Source organism: Schistocerca piceifrons, chromosome 2 (assembly GCF_021461385.2).
Source record: "Schistocerca piceifrons isolate TAMUIC-IGC-003096 chromosome 2, iqSchPice1.1, whole genome shotgun sequence".
Lineage (NCBI taxonomy): Eukaryota > Metazoa > Arthropoda > Insecta > Orthoptera > Acrididae > Schistocerca > Schistocerca piceifrons.
This window is the reverse complement of record NC_060139.1, coordinates 613484129-613507549: the sequence shown is the minus strand read 5'-3', so window position 1 is coordinate 613507549 and position 23421 is coordinate 613484129. Positions and strand designations below refer to the sequence as shown.

Below are 23421 nucleotides of genomic sequence, written 5' to 3'. Positions count from 1 at the left end.
CTTTCTAGAAACATACCCCAGGCTGTGGCTAAGCCATGTCTCCGCAATATCCTTTCTTTCAGGAGTGCTAGTTCTGCAAGGTTCACAGGAGAGCTTCTGTAAAGTTTGGAAGGTAGGAGACGAGGTACTGGCAGAAGTAAAGCTGTGAGGACGGGCGTGTGTCGTGCTTGGGTAGCTCAGTTGGTAGAGCACTTGCCCGCGAAAGGCAAAGGTCCCAAGTTCGAGTCTCGGTCCGACACACAGTTTTAATCTGCCAGGAAGTTTCGTATCAGCGCACACTCCGCTGCAGAGTGAAAATTTCATTCTAGTATTTTTATAACGCTTTACACTGATTGAGTGATAGTCTCCTTGACAGTTTGCGCAAGAAGTTGTTTTGATTCAGAGCTACATTTGCTAGAAAAATTATCGTCAGTACATTTACTACATTTCACACTGCAATTTTCTGTCTAGTGATCAAAAGTATAACACTGGTACATTGCATACATCGTGGGGGAGATAAATTTGTCCCAAAAACTCGAAATGAATCTTGAGGAAGTAATCTACTGTGGTTTGTTCTCGTTTAAAAACACGTATAATTGTTGTTCTTCATTTGGTCAACCTGCATTTTACTCTTACTGCGCTTAGTACGTTCAGATTTGGGTTGCTTCTCAGCACTTCCACTATCTCTTTTGGGATCAACGTCTAAGTCAACAGTTTTAATAACCACATTAAATGTCGGCGAATTTTTCTTTGTTTTCTAATCTGGGGCACTTGCCTGTCGCGCTCTTGGTAGTGTAACCTTGGCTTTTGTCGATGATTTTGGATAAACTTTTTAATTTTCGTTAAGACATCTGGATTGTAGCTTTCTATTCTTACTAATCTGTCTTTTTGAAAGCGGAAGTTATAAATATCATTTGACACTCCTTTTTTTTTTAATTCCCAGTCGAGTGTTCTCTGAATTTCCTCTCTTTTTACATTACTTTTGAACACAACAACTAGTTCTTCAGTTGTAACTAATGAGGTATTTTATTCTTCGGTGGGTTCTTCGGTTGGAGTTGACAGTGTCATGCACTGACGGGTTCCAAGACCATGGAGATTTGTTCCTCAATTTCATCCTACGGAACTTGACGTGTAAAATAAAGTAAGTTTTACCGTAGTCCAATTTGGTTTCGTTACATCTTCCTGAGCTTTTAGTTGTATAATATTTGTTGGCCTCGATTGTGATGGCAGTTCAAGGTTGTTTTATGTTTTTTGTTTAGCTTTCATCTTTTCTTTCACTTAGTTTGGAATCCATCATCTGTCATCGGATAATTTGGTATTTGGTCGATTCAGAATCTAGGACATCAGCGCTAGCATTTGGCATTTGACTGTTCGTGAGTTCTTTGTCAGTTGTGGGCATAATTTTGAATGAGAGTCCTGATTTGGTTTTTTGAACACTCATAAGTTACGGAATAATGGCGTTGTCAGAGGAGTTTAAGTCTATTATGGATTTTGGATCCATATCATAGAAGTTAAAAGAAGATTAAAATAGGTGCACCAGTAGAGGAACAGTAACCACTAGCCTTTGCCTCTGCACTCGCAGATAACCCCAATGTGAATGGGACCTTGGAGTGCACGTCCCCTAGCTAACGCCGTTGATCTGGTTAATGCAGGATCAAGCTAAGTGATGAGGTAAAGTCTCGGCGATAGTAAAATATTAACCGCCGGGGCGACTCCACCGGATGGAGTCGTGAAGTCGCAGCTTTTCACACTGCTGTAAGTCAACTGCAAACACGATAAAGTTGCTCACAAACAGCGCACACATCATACGCTAGAGCGCATGCATACTACTGAGACCCTCTCAAGTGAAGAAACGTCGGTCTTTATAGACTTAGTGGGTCAAAATTTACACATGCGTCATTTGCTGATTCTGCTGAAAAAACGAAATTGAACACTTCCTTATCCTAGCATTCCATACAGCTTCCAATATGGCAGCTGAGCAAATGGTGACGCTGTTCACAACTCCTATGCGGAAAAAACTTGCTTCACCCTTCTGGTGAAGATGTACCAAAACCTTTTCTGAGCTCTTGCAGATCCACGTCAGCAATCCACCCAAGTTGCTACACCGGTGAAGACATCACACACTGCTCTGTCTGCTTCTGCTCACAATCTGAATAACATCAGCACCTCCCTTCCAAATGGGCTCTCCAATATGGCCACGTATCAAGAGATATCAATCATGTTCGGACAACAGATCAGGATCACAGGTAGACGCTGCCAGAATCACCCACGCCCGTGATACACGCAGACGCCCAAACTGACAGCCTGGGGCATATCGCCAGAGCACCCACACCACCACTTATAGCTTCTACGTCCAACACAGAGAACAATCTCTGTCCATGTCAATGACAACAGGTGACCGCCATGATGGATGTACTATCTATATAGCTGATCCCAAGCGCCGGTAAAATATGAAGGGGTGTTTTTATTACAAAACAGTCGAAAAAGCCGTGGCTAACACCAATCAGTTTTTCACCGTGGTATTTCCGGCCAGTGCCTCCCGCACTGTGCTGCTTCCTTCGGCGGTCGGAAAAGCCACGGTTAAAATGCTGTGATCGTAAAAACCACATTTATTTCAAGTGTCGGCAAGTACATGGTCGGGAAGTCGTCGTCACCGCAGGAGGCTATCGAAGGGGCTGTTTTAGCTCCATGGTACGGGCTTTCTTCGCTCCACAACAATGCCCCAGCTCATTCCGCATAGGAAACACAACCACGTATGCTGCTTCTTTGGGCTATCAAATTTTGCCTCACCCACTTATTTTCTAGACATAGTATTCACATCTTCCTCTTTCCTTGGATGAAGAAACCGTTGCGCGGCAGACAATTCCCAAATGATAACGATGTGGTTTCAGAGGTAGGACGTTTCCTGAACAGCCAAAATGCAGACATGTACAACCAAGGTCTCCGCCAAGAAATTCATTGTTGCAAATTTTGAAGCTTGATTTTGCAGCATGTCACAGCATTAAAACTTTACGACTAACCCTCGTACGTCTGAACTTCAGATAAGTACGAAAATAAGTTCCAGAAACGAGCTATTTTATGTCACAATTGTCACACTGCTTTATCCAGCCACCGTTGAGGCAGAGACAGATCCGACACGGGACGGCGTCAGAGTGAGGGATTTCCTGAAGTGGCCCAGATTGTGCGCCAGGAGGGTGGGTGGCAGGGGCCTCACCCCCGCCGAGCACGTAGCCCGACATCGGAGGCTGGCCGCCGCGCCGATACAATCCAGCGCTGATAATTACATCGTTAACTAACGGCGCGCTATTCTACCTTGCGCTGATCGGCCGTAATGGCTTGCCAGGGGCGGCGCGATAAACCTGCGCAGAAACTCAGCAAGATGACATTGTTATCTGGCGGCGCGTTAAGCCCGCCTCGGCCTGCTGCCGGCGCGGATCAGCTAGCAGCCCGGGTGATTTCCCGCCCTCCCACCACGACCGCCACCATTCCACGCTAGTTAGCACCAGCAAACACCCGATTCTTTAACGAATCGTACTTCCATGTATAAAACAACTTCAAAAGTCCGATTACTTTACATTTTAGTTAATGTGTTAAAAAAGATCAGAAAATGTTTGAAATTACATTTAAAATTTTTTGGAAGTCGTTAAGCGCTCTCGGTATGAAGTACTGTGTATAGTCTGAATAACTGGCGCTCCACTTTACGCAAAATCAAGTTTCTCAGGCATCACAATGTTTATGGCGCCGTATCTCCTGAACTACGAGTCATGCAACGATACAATGTTGCAGGTACATTCAGTGGTATATACTCGTATGTCTACTGTCTGAAAAATGTGTTGCAGTTTTACGGCATGAACAGTGGTAATTTTACTAAGCGATGAACTTTTTTTCCCTTTCATCTTTGGGGGCTTTTTTCATAGATTTTACAAAAGCATATGATTCAGTATTACAATCAAAATTGTACAGAATTCTTTTGGAACTAGGGATACCAAAGAAGTATGTTAGACTTATAGAAGCGAGTTTGAAAAACACAAAAGGTAGAGTACGCGTGGGGAAATTGGAGTCAGAAGAATTTGTAATAAAGAACGGACTTGAGCAGGGAGATGCCCTGTCTCCGCTACTTTTTAATTTAGTCCTAGAATATATTGTACGAATGGCAGCACATAATTCAGAGGGTGTGGAGTTAAATGGAAATATTAAGATATTACGGTATGCAGATGATCTAAAGATCTTTAGCGATAGGAAGGAATCTGTAACAGCAAATGCGAATGCGTTAATCAAGGCTAGTGGAGATGTAGGTCTAAGGATAAGTGAAGACAAAACTAAATACCTGGTTACTACTAGAATGCCAACAGCAGTAGATCAATAAATGTTAAGAGTTGGAGACATGCAGTTTGGGAAGTGAACACATTTAAGTATCTAGGCGTGGACATCACTTCGAGAAATGAGATTGAATCCGAACAGAAGAAGAGATTGCGGGCGGGAAACGCGTGCTACTTCTCACTGAATAGATTACTTTCATCACGGATATTGTCTAGGAATTTAAAGATTAGAATATACAAAACTATTATTCTACCAGTTATGCTGTATGGGTGTGAGACTTGGTCTCTCACTGTGCAAAATGAAAAGCCGTTTCGAGTATTTGAAAACAAAATTTTGAGGAAAATTTTCGGAGCAAAAAGGGATGACTTTAGCGGAGAGTGGCGAAAACTGCATTACGAAGAGGTTCATGAACTCTATTCAAGCCCTGACGTAATCAGTATTATTAAATCACGTGTGCTGCGATGGGCGGGTCACGTAGTTCGAATGGATGAGGGCAGGGCAGGCGCGCAGAGTACTGTAGGGCACCTAGAGGGAAAACTTCCCGTGGGGAGACCGAGGCGTAGATGGGAGGACAATGTGAAGGCTGATTTAAGAGCCTAGGTATCGAAGGTGAATGGAAGGAAATAGCCCAAGACAGGGACAGGTGGCGAAAATACGTTGCTGCGGTAATGGACTCTCGAGTCCGGTATGACCAGTAAGTAAGTAATCTTTGGGAGGGGGGGGGGGGAGGGGAGGAGAGAAGAGGGGAGGGGCGAGGGGAAGGAGTCAGCAAGAAAAAAGGTTTCTCAAAGATTTGAAATTATGTGTAATGTTTGTTGCAAGTAAGTAAGTGCTCTTTCAAAAATACTGGATCCATCTCTCTTTCTCTCGCACTAGCACTGTCTCCTCTCTCTTCCACCGTCGCTGTCTCTAGACTACTCACTTTCATCACAAAAAAGCGCGACTACGTTCGCAAGCCAAAATTTTTAGTGAGGAAGGTGGAATGAGGAATGAGACAGCTAGTTTCCCCACTTTTCTGTCAGAGCCTGTTAAAGGGCAAAATATCCGCCTTTCTTCTGTTCCGACAGAAGAATTTTACCGCTGGTTCCCTGCTTTTTCCCTGCTACAGCTGGGTGTGCTCCTTATATAAAACGAATCCTGGAGGTCAGTAGCGTTTTGATAGTTTATTTATATACTTCCACACATTTACATTCTTTGACACATATAAATAACAAATAAGTATGCATAATACAAGTTTAACATAAAATCGTCTCCCATCCAACCCAAGTTCACTCTACACTACTATACATAAAATTCCACAACTTTTTAGACTACACACACAGTACACAAAAGTGTGGTGTTTGATTTGCAAGTACAAAGAGTTTCGTATGACATAATAATTCTTTATAAGGTGCTTACGCCACCAGGTGGCACCATCGAACAACTTCCAGGCCAATACCGCCTATAAAGTCGTGAAGTGTCCATTATACAGAGACAGAGCATCAGTATTTTACTGGTGAAAAAATGTCTCCCAAAAACATAGTTTAGTGACCTTAAAACCCTTGCGATGAGCCTAGAATTCTTGCCATGTATTCACTAAGTCAATTAAAGTTACATTTACACCTCGCAATGGATATTACGTGCATATTTTACGTGTATAAGTACGGTAACGTTTAATCTGTGTATCTCGGTAATGGATAATGTTACCGAAAAAAGTTTCTTAAGTTCCCAGAAAACATGATCTTAAGAACACAAGATAAAATCTTCGATGATTTGCCATGAACAGAAATCATAAAAGTGGGCATACGCACAACTGATGCTTCTGATAGATAAAAATCTTGGATTTTCGGAATTTCCTCAGAAATCGCCCATGAATAAATTGTGCTTTTGTAAGTCGCCTAAAACCCACCCTCAACCAATTCTAATTCAAAAGACCCGACCTATTTGCTCAATTTTAATGGGCTGGAAGAAGTGTGTACTGTTTAAATTTTGACCATGTACTGTACAATAGCTACAGTATGGCCGTTATTCAGATAGGTATACAAATGGTCGCTAGGCCAAGAGCTATTTAAAAAACACTTTGCCTTTTGTCTCTAATCAATAGAATCTCAGACATGACCGCTGAAAAATCGCATTTTCGCGCGCAGCTTTTTGGAATATATTGGTACAGTGCACTATCGTACATAACATTGATAACAGAAAAATTAAGACTGACGTTATATCAGCAGTGACTGAGTTTTTGTATTTAAAGGAGTTGATGAGAATGATTGGGCGGACAATATAGGAAACAGAACAATAAAAAGAGTTTAAACAGTGTTTTCAAAATCTAAGATTCCAGGAAAACAGAAGCGAATGTTTACAACAGATGTGCGTTAACAGTGTTTACTTTTGCCAGTGAGCCCTCGGCACTCAGCGTACAAACAATTCTAAAATCTGAGGGATGCTCAGCAAGCGGCGGAGAAATGCATGTTGGGCATTATTAGCGGAGAAAATAAAATCAAAACACGGAACGGGTAAAAGACTGGACATGAAGAAGTAATTAATGTGCTGTTTTTGTTGTTATCAGATAGCTCAAATGGCTCTGAGCACTATGGGACTTAACTTCCGAGGTCATCAGTCCCCTAGAACTGAGAACTACTTAAACCTAACTAACCGAAGAACATCACACTCATCCATGCCCGAGGCAGGATTCGAACCTGCGACCGTAGCGGTCACGCGGTTCCAGACTGTAGCGCCTAGAACAGCTCGGCCACTTCGTCCGGCTTTGTTGTTATCAGTTCGAAGACTAGTTCCATGCCGGTGACCACGCTAGCATATCCTGTGTAAGCCTCTTCACGATTGCAATATGCAGCCACTTGAACCTGCTTACTGTAGTCAAGCACTGGTCTCTCTCCACCAGTTTTACTTCCCACACTTCCCATCACGATCAAACTGACCATTCGCTGATGTCTCAGGACGTGTCCCATCAAAAGAGCCCTTCTTTTGGTCAAGTTGAGCCACACATTATAAATGTCAATGAAATGAAGTGGGGCTGGGCAGGACACGCAGCCAGCCGAGGCTGGTACATGGGACCAAGGCAGTTGACTACTGGATTCCAAGGGGATAGAGAAGGGCAGGACGACGACCTAATGGAAGGTGCGCATATAACATAACAAAGCGTGAAGGGGCAGCCTAGTTGCTTATCTCTAAAGGAGTGGTTGATGACAATGACGTTGCAAATAACGGTTTACAGGCATCCTGTATGAACGCTGATATTTCAAGCTGTGTCAACATTATTTTGAAACAAAATTTAACTACATTCCGCAGTCAAGTCAAAAATAAAGCTAGGTGTAGGTTATTCACCGGTGGAGACTCGTCAGATGGGGAATTAGCGAATTCGCCAAATTTGCCTCATGAACTGCAAATGTCCTACCGTATGTCCCGTGACGTACACGAGGTAGGATTCCAAGGTGTTATAGAAGGGCAGGACGACGACCTAATGGAAGGTGCGTATATAACATAACAAAGCGTGAAGGGGCAGCCCAGTTGCTTATCGCTAAAGGAGTGGTTGGTGACAATGACGTTGCAAATAACGGTTTACAGGCATCCTGTAACACGAGGTAGGATTTCGATTTCAGTCGATACTTCTTTCTACTATCATTCTCCCTCGAATGTTTACCTGAGCAACACTTACTCTCTGCCAGAGTCGCTGGTTGCGGAAGAAAGATTAACATGGGCCTTCACACACATTCTCTCAGCCTCTCAGTTAATCAAGCCTTAATTTTGAGAGGATGAGCGGTGCAACACAGAACTATCTACGATTAAGCCCAGTTCATCTGCAAGGAAGATTGTCTTCTACGAGTAAATGAATATCAGTGGTGAATGGGGAGGACAGTGATTTGTCCTATCTGGAAGAAAGAGTTCCTGTAGTCTGTTTACAGCTGTGACACAATTTACAGCTACAGTATACAATACGCAATGGACAACTACCCTTTATGGTCCCATTTCTCTTATTTAATGTTAATTTTATTCGCCCCTGATGATGGAAGTTTGTCAATAGGCATAGTCGCACTTTTCATAACGTTCTCTAACTTACTGAAGAAGTTAAACTAAAAAATTGATGCACAGGGTTTCCCAGAAGTTCTCGTACACCTCTATCCTTTGTGAAACTGGGAACTACACTGTTGTTTTGTAGATATTCCTTCTTTGAAATTGGCGAAATGTTTGTTAACAGTACTGTATCGTTGTGTCTCAGCACTGCAGCCTTTCAGTTGTGAAGAAGCCATCGCTGATGTTAGTGGGAACAGTTTCACTCTTGTGCAGTACTTCGCAGCGCGCGCGCGCGCGTGTGTGTGTGTGTGTGTGTGTGTGTGTGTGTGTGTGTGTGTATGGCGGGGGGGGGGGGGGGGGGGGGGGGGAGTTGTGCGCACGAACCCCTCTACAAAATAAAACATGAGATAGCTTAGGCAAGGTCCCCTCTTGTAATGCTCCCTACTTCATTGGGAGAAACGTAATTTAGTAACGCGTTCAATACGCATGATCACATTAAAAAGTATTTGGAAATTAATTATGTAACAACGGCATGGAGCAGCGAGTTCCAAACTGCCGTGCTTTGTTGGCACAGTTTCGAAATGCCGTGTCTTACTCCAGTATTCAATTTTCTCATGAATGTGCGATGCATTGCAGTTCACAGAGGAGGAATGTTGTTTTCTTGTCTATGGAAAAACCTCATTTCGTGGAAGAGTTGGAAAGACACCCGCCTTAAGTTAAGACATGGCGCGGGCTGGCATCACGATACCTGTTCGTGCCATATTTTTGAAGGATATTGCTGACTGGAAATTCTTATTTGGACATGTTTAAAACGTAGTTAACACCTCAGCCCGAAGGCAAAGTAATCGTGGATCAATGTGGTTACAGCATGTCGGAGCTCCAGCACAGCAAACTATTCCCTGATGAACAGTTCCTAGGTCTCTGCATTTGGCGTGTGGTGCAGCAACATCTGCAGGCCCACTTCATTGGCCACCACGAAGCACGGACCTTATCACGCCAGATAAATAATTATGGGAAATAAACAAGCCCCACGTGGCTCAACGTCGCTACAAGACTACGTAAGAAATGCGCCAAACTGTTGAGGTAGCCTTTAGAAGCATAATTCCTGAGATGTTCCGTAAGATGTCAAGGAGGACGTGGAGACGCAGAGATCTTTGCGCAAGCCACGATGGTGCACACACAGATCCGCTGGATAGAAAGTTTCTATGCGTAAGTACTCATATCTGCAATATACTACTCTGACATAGGCGTACAGGGACTCCTCGCTCAAACCTACATGCTAAAGCTGTTCATAATAATACGGGACTGCGCAATGCTGTCGATTGTCTAGCTAGTAGTTGGCTGGGTGGATGACTGTAATGAAAAGGAGTAATGGATAGCAGAATATGAGCCTTATGGAAATGTACTACAGAGACATGTTGTATAAGGTCTAACGTATGAACTGAACATGCACAACACGACTCTTTACAAATTCGTATAAATAAATTTGTCAAGCTGACGCTTCACTTATGTTACAGCGTTAACATGCACCAAAATAACAAAAGTACGCCAAGCTCCCGATAATCCGTGTTAATGTGAACGCGAGACCGCACGGATAACAGAAAAACATCGATAATCCAAAATACAAGTATGTTTACCTGTAAACTGTTTCATGTCATATTTGAAAGCCCAATTAGAAAACTTCTTCATGCATTTGCTTTCAGTTCACTGTCGAGAAATCATCGTATAATTCAATCTGTTTCTGCTTTTCATTTGCTTTTTTTCCTGACGACGTTTCTAGTTTTCGAAGAGTCGAAACATCAGGGCACTCAAAGGAATTTTATCCTGTATACTCTAACAACAGACACACACCCTTCAGCTCCTCGACGAACATGATAGCGAGTTCCTCTGTCTCCTCGTCCCGTTTCTTTTCCTCTGACGAACAACTTTGTTCGCTACATCCGCGTCACTTAGCTGCTATAACTCCGTTTCATAGGCATCGCTATTTAAACACATGCAAATGTTTTCAGTCATCGATGTCTTCGTAAGCAAAAATTTGTTTCGCAGAGTAGGTCAGACGAGTAGCAGTGTCATGTTCCTCACTTCTATAACTTTCAAACCTTAGTTTCACGGATGGTGGCATCATTTTCTTCAGAGGGGCGAACTGCTACTCCCGCCTTTACGTCGTCCCAAGCCTCGTCTGTACCACGGGTTACAACGAGCACGTTCAGTGATTTCTAAACACCGAGGACGTCCAACGGTAGGACTGGCACCAGAGGTGACTCCAAGTTGCACAACACATTATTCCCATTTAAATCGCCGAATCGTCCAAGGATAATCTGCAACCGGGCTAATCCTCACCCTGATAATCGGAAGATTGCTGCATCACTGATGTAGATTACAAGTAGTTAAAGCAAAAACAAGGACTTTGATTACAAACACACATTTCATTGAGGTTCATTTCCCTTGTCTAAACATACACGGATAAACGCTTGTTCTTCTTCCCTCTCTTGTTTCCTCTTCTCTACCGGTTCTGGTTCTTCCCTATTCGTTGATTTTCTTCTGTTGTCGCTTTGTTTACGTCGCATTTGGTCAGGTTCTCTACTTACAGCGTTCATTTCGCTTTTTATTTCTCGCTACATCGTGTTTCTGATATTCTTTGAGATCTCTCCCATCATGGCTTGCAACCGTAGGAGAGACTGAACAAAGACCGTGGGTACAGAAGGAAATCATAGAAACAGAAAAGATGAATTCAGATACGTGGAAAGAACAGAAATTCCAAGTCCGTCACCTTCACACGCGCGTTTTGCCGCCCACAGTTTCCACGAGAAGATATCACAAAATGGATCATATCGCAACCCCAAGGAGAAATACATCTGTAAACTTTGCAACAAGTCATACCCCAAAACTCATTCAGTGAGGTATGAAAGGAGAACTCAACCACCAAGCACATTAACAAAAGACTGATGAAATCATAACTCAGATGTAACTATATGGATGTGATAAAGTGATCAAACATTTGATTTTTAAATAAAAAGTGCCAAGCTAAAGCCTATGCCATCATCATGATGTAAAGTTCTGGTGATGTCCGTAATCAAATTATCTGGATGCTGATATGAATCTTCCAACAGGGCTTGCCGTCGGGTAGATCGGTCATCTGGTGCAAGTCTTTATAGCTGACGCCTTTTCGGCGACTTGCGTGTCGATGAGGATAAAATGACGTTGAACACAACACCCAGTGCAAGTATGCCGTTTAGGCTTTTATGTTGTAACGCCACGTAGTGGTGTGTATGAAAATCGCTGACTGCGCTGTGTGCAGTCTGTGGCTGGTTGGACTCATTGTTGGAAATTTGCTAGTGTAGTATTGGGCAGTTGGATGTGAACAGCGCGTAGCGTTGGACAGTTGGAGGTGAGCCGCCAGCAGTGGTGGATGTGGAGAGAGAGAGATGCCAGAGTTTTGAGAGGTTACTATAACCGGACGATCTGGACGTGTGTCCGCAAAAACAAAAAAACAGGAAATTTGAAAAGATGGATGTGTTCGCAAAAACAAAAAAAAGGAAATTTGAAAAGATGGGTGTCATGAATTGATATATATATATATATGATGACTTTTGAAGATTATTATGGTAAAACGTCCGGCCTTTGTGGCCGAGCGGTTCTAGGCGCTTCAGTCTGGAACCGCGCGACCGCTACGGTCGCAGGTTCGAATCCTGCCTCGGGCATGGATGTGTGTGATGTCCTGAGGTTAGGTGGTTTTAAGTAGTTCTAAGTTCTAGGGGACTGATGACATCAGATGTTAAGTCTCACAGTGCCCAGAGCCATTTGAACCATTAAGGTAAATACATTGTTTGTTCTCTATGAAAATCTTTCATTTGCTAACTATGCTTATCAGTAGTTAGTGCCTTCAGTAGTTAGAAGCTTTTATTTAGCTGGCAGTATTGGCGCTCGCTGTATTGCAGTAGTTCGAGTAACGAAGATTTCTGTGAGGTAAGTGATTCGTGAAAGGTATACGTTATTGTTAGTCAGGGCCATTCTTTTGTGGGGATTATTGAAAGTCAGATTGCTTTGCGCTAAAAATATTGTGTCAGTTTAGTGATGATCAGAATAAGTAAAGAGAAAACTGTTTGAGTAGTTGAGTTTTGCTCAGCTGTTTCTGTATCAAATAGCGTAAGATTTTTTCAGCACTGTCATTCTTAATTTTTCTAAGGGGACGTTTCACCAGTCCCCCAGTGGAGAAAATTTCTGACCGGGCCGGGAATCGAAACCAGGTCCCTCACTTGGTATTCTGCCGTGCCGACTCATCTATGGAGGCGAAGTCCAATACCATTGATTAATCCACACGGTTAGCCAATGGTACAAAGTTCCACTGTTGCTGGCGTCACGTGTAAACAGTGCAAATATTATATTATAAATATTTAAATTAGATTCTAAAATTTCATCTATAGATGATAATAGAGGAAGCCAATGGGGGCAATAATGCGGTCCTTCACCGGGAGCGGTGTAGAGACACGTGGGTAATCCTTGAGAACGGCGACAGGACGGGGGTTTGAAGCTGATCCGTCACGCAGGAGAGTCGAGTTTTTCCCGCACTGCGCCGCCTCCGCCAGTAGGGGAGCCCGTAACATAAGAGGCGTTGCCGATAAGGCTGGAACGCCCGGAATGGTACACACTGCACGCACTGCGTAATGTGCGGCCTTTTATCGACGCTCGCGTAAATCTGTTCTTTGGACATTTTCACAGCTCCAGCAGTCATCAGCGAGTCCTTTCTTACGAGTTACTACTTGTATAACGCTCTGCGCTGATGTTTCTTGCTAGCTTTACAATCGATCTCAAAACTGCGGCGACTGCCACTCCACTTTCGAGAGAAGTGCTCGACGCAGACGCTTCCGCTCCAGTGTAAAATGTGCGTAGCAAAAGTAGTATACAAGTGTAAGAAGCTTCTGCTGAATACGCACCATGCAATGTGCAACGCACTGGGTCTTGGCGGCCTTTTACCCGAATTAAAAACTATGTGCAAGATCACACTGCTCTGTATCTGATAGATCTGCGTCCAAAAGTGGTTCTTTTGCTTCCATAATCCAGTAATGCCAACTCTCTCTTTCTTTCTCTTTCTCACAGCACTGCTAACAACACGCTACATAAGGGCAGAAGACTAGATAACTGCAACTTTGTTTTTAATTAAATTGCACGACAGTATATTGGAAAACAAGGACAGAAATCCTGTAAGTACTATTAGGCACCTATAACATGCTTAAACACAGATGCATTTGATATCTTTACTCCTGTAAGAGGATGTTGTCCGAGGTGGTCCCAAAAATCTTCTATCGGGGACAGATCTGGGGAACTTGAAGGTCACAAGAGTACCTAAACATCACACAAACAGTTCATAGCGACATGTGACATGTGTGGGTCAGCTTTGTGCTGTTGAAAAGTGGCATCACAATAGGGTTGCATGAGAGGTAACACATGAAGACGGAGGATGTCCGTGACGGGTCGTTGTGCCGTCAGACTTTCTTAAATCACTATTAGCAGTAACCCGAATTAATTACCGATGGATCCTCACACTACGACGCCGGGAGTAACGCCCCTATGCCTCTCCAAAGCATTGTAAGAATGATACGTCTCCGCGGCGCACAATCGTAGTTCAGTGGCGAAAACAATGCGATGCCATTCATCTGCAGTACTACGCCCTGGTCACACCACCACTCCCAACACAGCTCTCTGTGTTGTTGTATCAAAGGCAGCGTAAGCACTGAACAGTAATTCTCTAGTCCGGCTGCTTCTGGTCCCTGACCAACGGTGCGAGGGGACACAGAATGTTGCAGGGAGACCACTACTAGTTCTCGGATGGCAGGCGCAGATGTAAAGGTGTCACGATGTGTTGCATGCACTATTCGGCGATCATCCCTTGTTGTGGTTGTTGGTTGGTTGTCGGTTGATCGGTCCCATCGGATTAGGAAAGGAAGACGGCCGTACCCTTTGAATGGAACCATCCCGGCATTTGCCTGAAGAGATTTAGGGAAACCTTGGAAAACCTAAATCAGGATGACCGGACGCGGGTTTGAACCTTCGTCCTCCCGAATGTGAGTCCAGTGTGCTAACCACTGTGCCACCTCGCTCGGAGAGTGATGGTCAGTCGTGGATGACCGGAACCTTATGACGAGTATGCTTACCCTAACGTTCCCATGCAGTCCAAACTGGGATACTGACACATTCGAAAGCCCCACAAGTCTGCGTATTTCACGGGTCAATCATCTGCCCACGTGGAGACTCGCAACGACGCTCGTTTTCAAATTCTGCAGAATGCTGATAATACTGTCTCACACGAGCATGCGGCTTCTCCGTGACCATCACAGAGATCACTAAACATCTGACCATGTTCACTCCCCTTATATACGCTATCTGGCTTGATTATAAAATTAAACGTCATCAATGCACTCTGGTGACAGTTCTACCCGTCAGAGAGAATTGCAACTCTAATCATTTACATACCCAACGATGGTTCCTGCGCGTGCGAGATTACATTAACATCTCACAAGTCTTATGAGTGCTTCACATTTTTGTCAGGCAGTATACTTATGAGACACAGAGTGTTGCGCATTAAATGAATAATTCTAATGATGTTTGTAGGTCAACTACTAACAGCATCATACGACAACTGTCTGGCAGTAAAAATGTAGATTTTTCCATTCGTTCTTGTGCTAGAATACCCGTACTGTGCACTGCACGGCTGAATAGTTTTTTTTTTAAGAATAGCACGAGATGTGTGATAAAAGGAGTGAAATTGATTTTTTATCTACCAAAGTTTTTATTTTTTTCAAACAATAATATTGTCCCCCTCAAAGTAGATCTCCTTAGCAGCTATACATTGGCGAAATCTTTCTGTCTTGGTAGCAGCGCTGAAAGGCTTCAACTGGTAGGCCCTTTGTCATGTACGTAGCTCACATTATTTTTAATGTTCTCCTTTCGGGAAGAGGAAAAAAGTCACAAGGACTCAGATCAGGCGAACAGGGACTTGTGCAACCAGTACCTTTTTGAGGCCGTGTGAGATATGGTGTCGTACTGATGCAGCATCCACTTGTCTGCAGTGTCCGGTCTCACTCGACTGACCTTTGTCCTGAACCTTTCACGGGCAATTTTGTGGAACCCTTGGTTGACAGTTTGTCCTAGAGGAAAAAATTCGTTCTGCTCTCACAAGATCACGCACACGCTCGACGTTTTCGTCATTTTTTGAAGTTGCCCGTTTCCCTGTGCGAAGTTCATATTCAAAGTGTTCTCGGTCTTCTAAAAATGATATCTACCAGCGAAAAACTTGTGCTCTTGATAAGAAATGCTCACCACAGACCTGATACAAATTTTTATGTGAGTGGTTGGTTGATTTGGAGGGAAGGGACCAAACAGCGAGGTCATTGGTCCCATCGGATTACGGGAGGATGGGAAAGAGAGTCGAAAAAATTGGTTCAAATGGCTCTAAGCACTATGGGACTTAACATCTGAGGTCATCAGTCCCCTAGACTTACAACTACTTGAGCCTAACAAACCTAAGGACATCAACCACATCCATGCACAAGGCAGGATTCGAACCTGCGAACGTAGCAGCCGCGTGGTTCCGGACTGAAGCGCCTGGAACCGCTCGACCACAGCGGCCGGCGAAGAGAGTCGGCCGCGCCGTTTCAAAGGAACCATCCTGGCATTTGCCTGAAAGCGATTTAAGAAAATCATGGAAAACCTAAATCAGGATCGCCGGACGCGGGTTTGAACCGTCGTCCTCCCGAATGCGAGTCCGGGGTCCTTTTCAAGTGTCACACCTGCGGATTCCTCAAGTTTTGAGTTAAACTTTCGCTTTTCCATTTTCGTAACACACAACAAAAACACAACTTCACCGATGGCGCTCCCAAAAATCTTGTAATATCTGTACGGAGCTGAAACTCGAACTAGCCGGCCAGTGTGGCCGAGCGGTTCTAGGAACTTCAGTCCAGAACCACGCGGCTGCTACGGTCACAGGTTCGATTCCTGTCTCGGGCATGGATGTGTGTGATGTCCTTATGTTAGTTAGGTTTAGGTAGTTCTAAGTCTAGGGGACTGATGACCTCAGATGTTAAATCCCATAGTGCTCAGAGCCATTTTCTTGAAACTCGGGCTGAGCATCTGGAAGGCAAGAACACACCGGTCTGCACTAGAACAACAACACAGAGTTGCCAAACCGCTTGCAGTGTTATCAGTCTCAATACTTTTCTCACACCCCTCGTACGTAGACAAAAAATTTTATTGGTTATGCGTTGTTAATGGGACAGCACGGCAACGAAGTAGGTACTTCACGCAGTAAGGAGAAACTTTTCAGCTTCCGCAAACCTCCTTTATGATTCTCGTCTTCAGGGTTAACTTTGACAGTCTGCTGTTTGCGTCGATCTTCATTTATCGGAGATACTAGCGTCATGTAGCCACCTCACAACAATTTTTACAGTCAATAGCAAAACAACATGGAATAGCTCTTTACTGTCATTAAATAATACGTAACCCACATTAGTTAGATTCATTAAACGCAAATCAAAATTTAGTCTACAAAAATTGCTGTGAAGCTGTAAGGGAGCAATTATCGCAACAGATTCGACTTTCAACATGATTCTTCCATCGGTGTTAAATAAAGAAAAAAGCACCGACAAAGGACATCCACAAGCGCACAAAGATCTACTGTATTTACACCTGCGAATAATTATGCCACGGAATACGTATTGGGAGCGTTAAAATCGGTCAACAACAGCACCACGCACCAACCACAGTAAATTAGTTCAACTGGTTCTAAGCACTATGGGACTTAACATCTGAGGTCATCAGCCCCCTAGACTTAGAACTACTTAAACATAACTAACCTAAGGACATCACACACATCCATACCCGAGGTAGGATTCGAACCTGCGACCGTAACAGCAGCGCGGTTCCGGACTGAAGCGCCTAGAGCTGCTCGGCCACAGCGGCCGACCAACCACAGTAAACACAAAGCTAAACATGTCGTGCTGAGTTCTCAGCCAATTAATGTCGCTATCACCATTGGCCACCTTCTGCATGTGTAGGCCCTCCACCCTTCCTTAGGCTAATAGGCGTCTATGGCGACAGGAAATGTACCAGCCAAAAATTGAAATAAATTTGGCAAATCACGAAAAACAGTTGGGATAAACGATAGGAGACAGAAATTTGTCTAATTGTGTTCTGCATGTCAGATGCTTACTGATTACAACAGCACCGAGCGAGGTGACGCAGTGGTTAGCACACTGGACTCGCATTCGGGAGGACGACTCTTCAAACCCGCGTCCGGCCATTCTGATTTAGGTTTTCCGTGATTTCCCTAAATCGTTTCAGGCAAATGCCGGGATGGTTCCTTTGAAAGGGCACGGCCGATTTCCTTCCCCAATCCGAGCTTGTGCTCCGTCTCTAATGACCTCTTTGTCGACGGGACGCTAATTTCTCGCAATTTTAACTCTGCAAGAAAGCCACCAGTAGTAAATTAACCTGTGCACGCTAAAGTTAACGAAGGTGAGGAAATAATTTCTCGGCCTGGAAGTGGAATACTTTTTTTTACGATAACATGCTCTTATGACCTGTTGATGGAGAAAGTAGTCACCCACAAATACATTTTAGAAATATTTATTTTACTACCTTGACTTGGTTCCAGTTATCGTGCCCGTCTTTGATGGGTGCGCTCTTTTTACTATAGCACTAGCTGAAATAGACTCGCTTCGCACGGTTTTTATATTTATTTGTTTTCTGCAAACATTCCACATCAATCGAGATTATTCGAGACCACAGTAGAAATGAATATTTAAAAATCGTAAAAATGTTAGTACGACACGCTAAAAAGTATTCTCGAATGCTCAAAAATACTCTCAAATACTCTTTAATCCACTGAAGTATTGCACAATACCCAATTTTAAACAAAGTGCTCTGCCATCCATTTCTCTACAGAAGACCGAGACTATTCCAAAACATACGAGAACGTTAAAAAAATAGGAACTTTCTAGAACGTTCTACAGTCTAGAACAATCGTGAATATTTTATAACATTCGAAAACATTCGTTAACATTTAAACATATTCACGACAACATTGTTAAGTCTTGACCTTTTTCCCTTAAAACATACATTGATGCGAAAGACGGAAAATGTCCTGATGACGAATATAATGTGATAGCAACCACTCCAAACATTGTTATCTCCAGAAGCACAACAACAATCACCGCAAAACCACTAAAGCACACAACAGGGCAACAAAGGTTAGCACCTGACAAGAAAATCAGTGGTTGGCAGTAGGTTATTAACAGAATAAACCTTTAAATAAAGAAAGTGTGAATGTATACTAGATCATCATAATATTCTCAATATAACTGTATTTAACGCACTGAAAGAAAACTTTGTTTTGTTATCTCTATACTTCGTTCTTAAAAACTAATTCTACAACAACACTTGCATAAGAACTACATTTGTCATAGTGTTACTTGGTGGGCAGACACACAAATTCCTTATGTTTGCCATCCTTAGAGCAAGCTACACGCAAATGACCGTGAGGGAAGCATGATTCTTTCACATTAATATCACAACAAATTAACGTTTGTCTTTGAACCTTATTTATAGTGATACTATATGCTAATCTTATGGATATTGCAGTCTTTTGAATTGAGACGACAGTTTGGTGGATATGAGCGGAAACCTCGGAATTAATGTTATTTTTCCTTTATCTTTTACTGGTGTCATTTTTGCTTCAATTATATTATTTGATAACAGTTCATAGCGATTTATTCTTTTGAATTTTTAAGTTAATATCGTCAGCTACGTCATTTCTTACTGCTAAAATGGCTCTTTCAAATAACCAACTTTATTAATTTTGAATAATATTCGGAAAAACTGTTATCGACTAATTCATCTGAGCTGATTATAATGTTACGTGAATCATTTGTAAGCTCAATCTGGCCAGTTATACAATCAATTGGGTAAGTGCCCTCACTGATTCATAAGAGTTTTTCGACACAATGTTTCCCTTCTTCGCCATTGGAAAGTTGAGGGCCGGCCGGTGTGGCCGTGCGGTTAAAGGCGCTTCAGTCTGGAACCGCGTGACCGCTACGGTCGCAGGTTCGAATCCTGCCTCGGGCATGGATGTGTGTGATGTCCTTAGGTTAGTTAGGTTTAATTAGTTCTAAGTTCTAGGCGACTGATGACCTCAGAAGTTAAGTCGCATAGTGCTCAGAGCCATTTGAACCATTTTTTGGAAAGTTGATGGTTCAAATGGTTCAAATGGCTCTGAGCACTATGGGACTTAACTTCTAAGGTCATCAGTCCCCTAGAACTTAGAACTACTTAAACCTAACTAACCTAAGGACATCACACACATCCATGCCCGAGGCAGGATTCGAACCTGCGATCGCAGCGGTCGCGCGGTTCCAGACTGTAGCGCCTAGAACCGCTCGGCCACCGTGACCGGCTTGGAAAGTTGAAATTTCATATTTGTTCTTGATTGTACTTTCCTCATTCGAGGCCAAAGTAATGACTTCTTTGAACATCCAGTGATTTCATCAGCTGGAGTTGATTTAGGAATAACTGAAGTCGTTTGCCGAACACGTCCAGAATGTTTAAGTAACGCACCTCTCAATAATTACGGATTACCTCGAAGATCTAGAACATTCTCGAATTTTTTGAAATAATCTATAACATTTTGGAACATTCTAAAACATTCTCAAAGGTTTTTGAAAATTCTAGAACGGACATTCTGGTCAGGCTACACCACTTCGGCACTCGATTCCAAGCTGCTTCACCGTCTTCCCATAAGAAGTCAATTGGTGCGTGCCCTGTTTTGGCACTTGGATTCTTCGCACTCAAACCCCTGCAGTTCCAGACCAAGCCTTTTTCATGGATGGAGGTCAAATGAACCATATCAGCTCCATGGGGGTGCGTCAGTGTGTAGCGGTGTTATAACGGCACACACGGACAATCCAGCTAACATTTATAATGTCGTCGCGAACAAATACCCTCTTTAGACACCCATATCTTCGTAACTAACCCTTCCAGGTAAAAAAAAAAAGAGTCATGGCTGGCGGATGGAGGTTTACGACACCGTATAACCCTAACGGAGATGCGAAATTTGCTTTCTTAGTTTTGGCGGTGCGCACAGTCACATCACACTTTCTTTCATTATCCTACTGTTTAGATTCGTTTGCATGTTGCTGAAGAATCCCATACTGTAATAAAACAAGTGCAACCATATGAAGGTGGGTACGATGACCTGATGGCAGTGAAATAAAACTTTTTTAAAAAATTTGTGGGTGGCTGCGCTCTCCATTAACAACCCTTAATTAACAACCATGGAGTTCAACGTACTCTGATTTTCGATCTGCAAGTGATTACATTTAATTTCTGAATTACGATTCTGCAAAATGCGTCGAGGCCTTGCCAATGGAATCAAAATGTTTCCAGGAATAAATTTCTTTACATGTGATTTACATTGTCCCGATGACAGACGATTTATTTCGCTTCCAACCCAGGCATCAGAAGTATTTCTTTTCATGCAGTTGTCCAGAAACCTTGTGAAGTATTCAGCACCCACTGTTTTACCCTTTGTAAGATAACCAGCAACTAGAACCCCTGTTGCATCACAGAAAAATCTCGCCACAGTTTTCCCAGCAGAAGAAATCATCTTTGATTTTTCAAGTGCAGAGCCACCGGCTGCAGCCTCCTGCTTTGTTTGCTGTGTTGTTTCTGGTGTTAGCGTTGGACCGAAGTCTTATCCAGGGTAACAAAACATGCATACTGAATCACTCCAATTCTTTTCAAAACGGCGTAAAACATTTACAAGACAGAGAGCTTTTGTCTCTCTCCTTGTATAGAGTCAGTAACAATGTTTTATATTTTTTATATATATAATAATAAAATAAAGAAAGTATATCAATTAACCCTACCGTTCTTTGCATTATTCGATCACTCATTGTGTGTCCTGCCAATAAAAAACTTCTTGTGAAATCCTTTTTAAAAGTAAAGCTGTACGTGAGTTCAGTTTCAGTTTGAGTTTAACGTCCCATCGAGAAAGAGGCCATCAGAGATAGAGCACAAGCTAGAATTAAGGAAGGATGGGGAGGAAATCGGGCGTTCCCTTTTAGAGGAACCATTCCGACATTTGCCTTAAGCAATTTAAGAAAATCACGGAAAACCTAAATTGGGATGTCCTGAGGGGGATTTGAACCATTATCCTCCTGAATGCAAGTCCAAAGTGCTAACTATTGCGGTATCTCGCACCGTCTAACCCTACCAGAATTAACCGAAAGATTACTGACGAAAGTTATTCTGAACATGCAGTTTATCTTCCTGCAGCAGATGCACTAAACTTTTCCTTTATTTAGGCTATAAAATTTCTTTTCGCTACTCAATCAGACGCCTTTCATCTTTACTTAGAAAATCTCGTTGGTAGAGTAGCTTACTATGAAAAATGATGGTTTGGAAGAAAGAAGCGGAAAGCATCTCCCCGATAGTTAATTCAGCGTAACATATACACGACTGCTTTTACCCAGTAGGAAAACTTACTTAAGCGTGTCGACTGCTGCAATCACTTAGTTAATAACCAAGGTTAACTAAAGGCACAAATAAAATCACATTTTCAATGTAGTTTGTGTAAAATGGCAAGTTCACTGAGAAATTGCGGTCACATGCAGAGGCACGTTCACAGTTCTTTATAAGCTTTTATTATTTAGTTTTAACTCTCTCTCTCTCTCTCTCTCTCTCTCTCTCTCTCTCACACACACACACACACACACACACACACACACACACACACACTGCTCTCTCTTCTGCCTGTTCCGTTTATGAATGGTGCACAGGAAGAACGACAGTCCATACGCCTTCGTATGAGTTCGAATATCTGTGATTTTAATGTCGCGGCGTTTCAAGAGGTGGGTGGGGCAAAGTAGTATGTTGCTCTATTCTTCCTTGAAACACAAGCTCTTGATATTTTAACAGCAAATCTCTCCATTGTATGTATCAGCCCTCCTGTAGTGCCTGCCACTGGAGTTCGATGAACATCTTCGTAACAGAACGGAATTTTCACTCTGCATTGGAGTGTGCGCTGATATGAAACTTCCTGGTAAATAAAAACTGTGTGGGGGACCGAGACTCGAACTTGGGACCCTTGCCTTTCGCGGCTCTACCGACTGAGCTATCCAAGCATGAATCAAAACCTGTCCTCACATCTTCAATTCTATCTGTAGTTCGTCACACGACGTACTGGCAGAATTGAAGCTGCGAGGATGGGTCGTGAGTCGTGCTTGGGTAGCCCAGTCGTTAAGGCAAAGGTCCAGAGTCTGAGTCTCGGTCCGGCACAGAGTTTTAATCTGCCACCAAGTTTCATCTTCGTAGAACTCTCGCATTTACCACACGGACTTCTGATGGGGCGCTATGCTCTTCTTTGGCTACCTCTATATCCTCGTTTAACATTGCTTCTTAGGGGTCCCAGGCTGACAACCAATTCTTAGCAGACACGGTGAAAGACTATTTTGGAAGCTATCTCCTTCAGCCCTCTGTGGATGAACTACACTTTTCAGGCCCATTCTAATGAACCTCGATCTGCCCTCTGGGTTTCTTATAATTTGTTTAATGAGGATGTTTCAATTTAAATCGCTCCAGAGTCATACCCCCAGATATTTAAGAGTTGTTGATCTTTCCAAATATAGACAGCCAATCGTGTCTTCAACCAATAATGGATACTTCCACCTACCTACGACCAATACCTTATATTTGTTTACACTTTGAACCATTTGTCAGTCTTGAATTGCGTCGGTCGTCCGCAGATCTTCCCGAATTTTGATACAAATTTCAGGTTTTGTGACTTCCCCACATACAACAGCATCATCTGCGAAAAGCGTCAGGGATTTCCCACATCATAAATCCTGTATGACTGCAAACTGCCGTTCAGTGAAAAAAATGCGAACGTACCCAGTATCGAACCAGATGTATGAGTGGATTCAAGACTTCCCTGCAGATTGAACTCAACACGTCGCTCTTAACGGAACGAAATAGACAGATGTGAAGCTAATTTCAAGATTATCCCCAGGAAGTGCGATATGACCGATACTGTTTACGATGTATATCCATGATCTAGTGGAAAGC

General features: G+C 43.1%; 1 protein-coding gene across 1 annotated transcript in view; it reads right to left on the bottom strand.

Moving 5' to 3' along the window:
- LOC124776403 (peroxisome biogenesis factor 1) overlaps positions 1 to 23421 on the bottom strand; it is a 388232-nt gene that overhangs the window by 34879 nt on the left and 329932 nt on the right.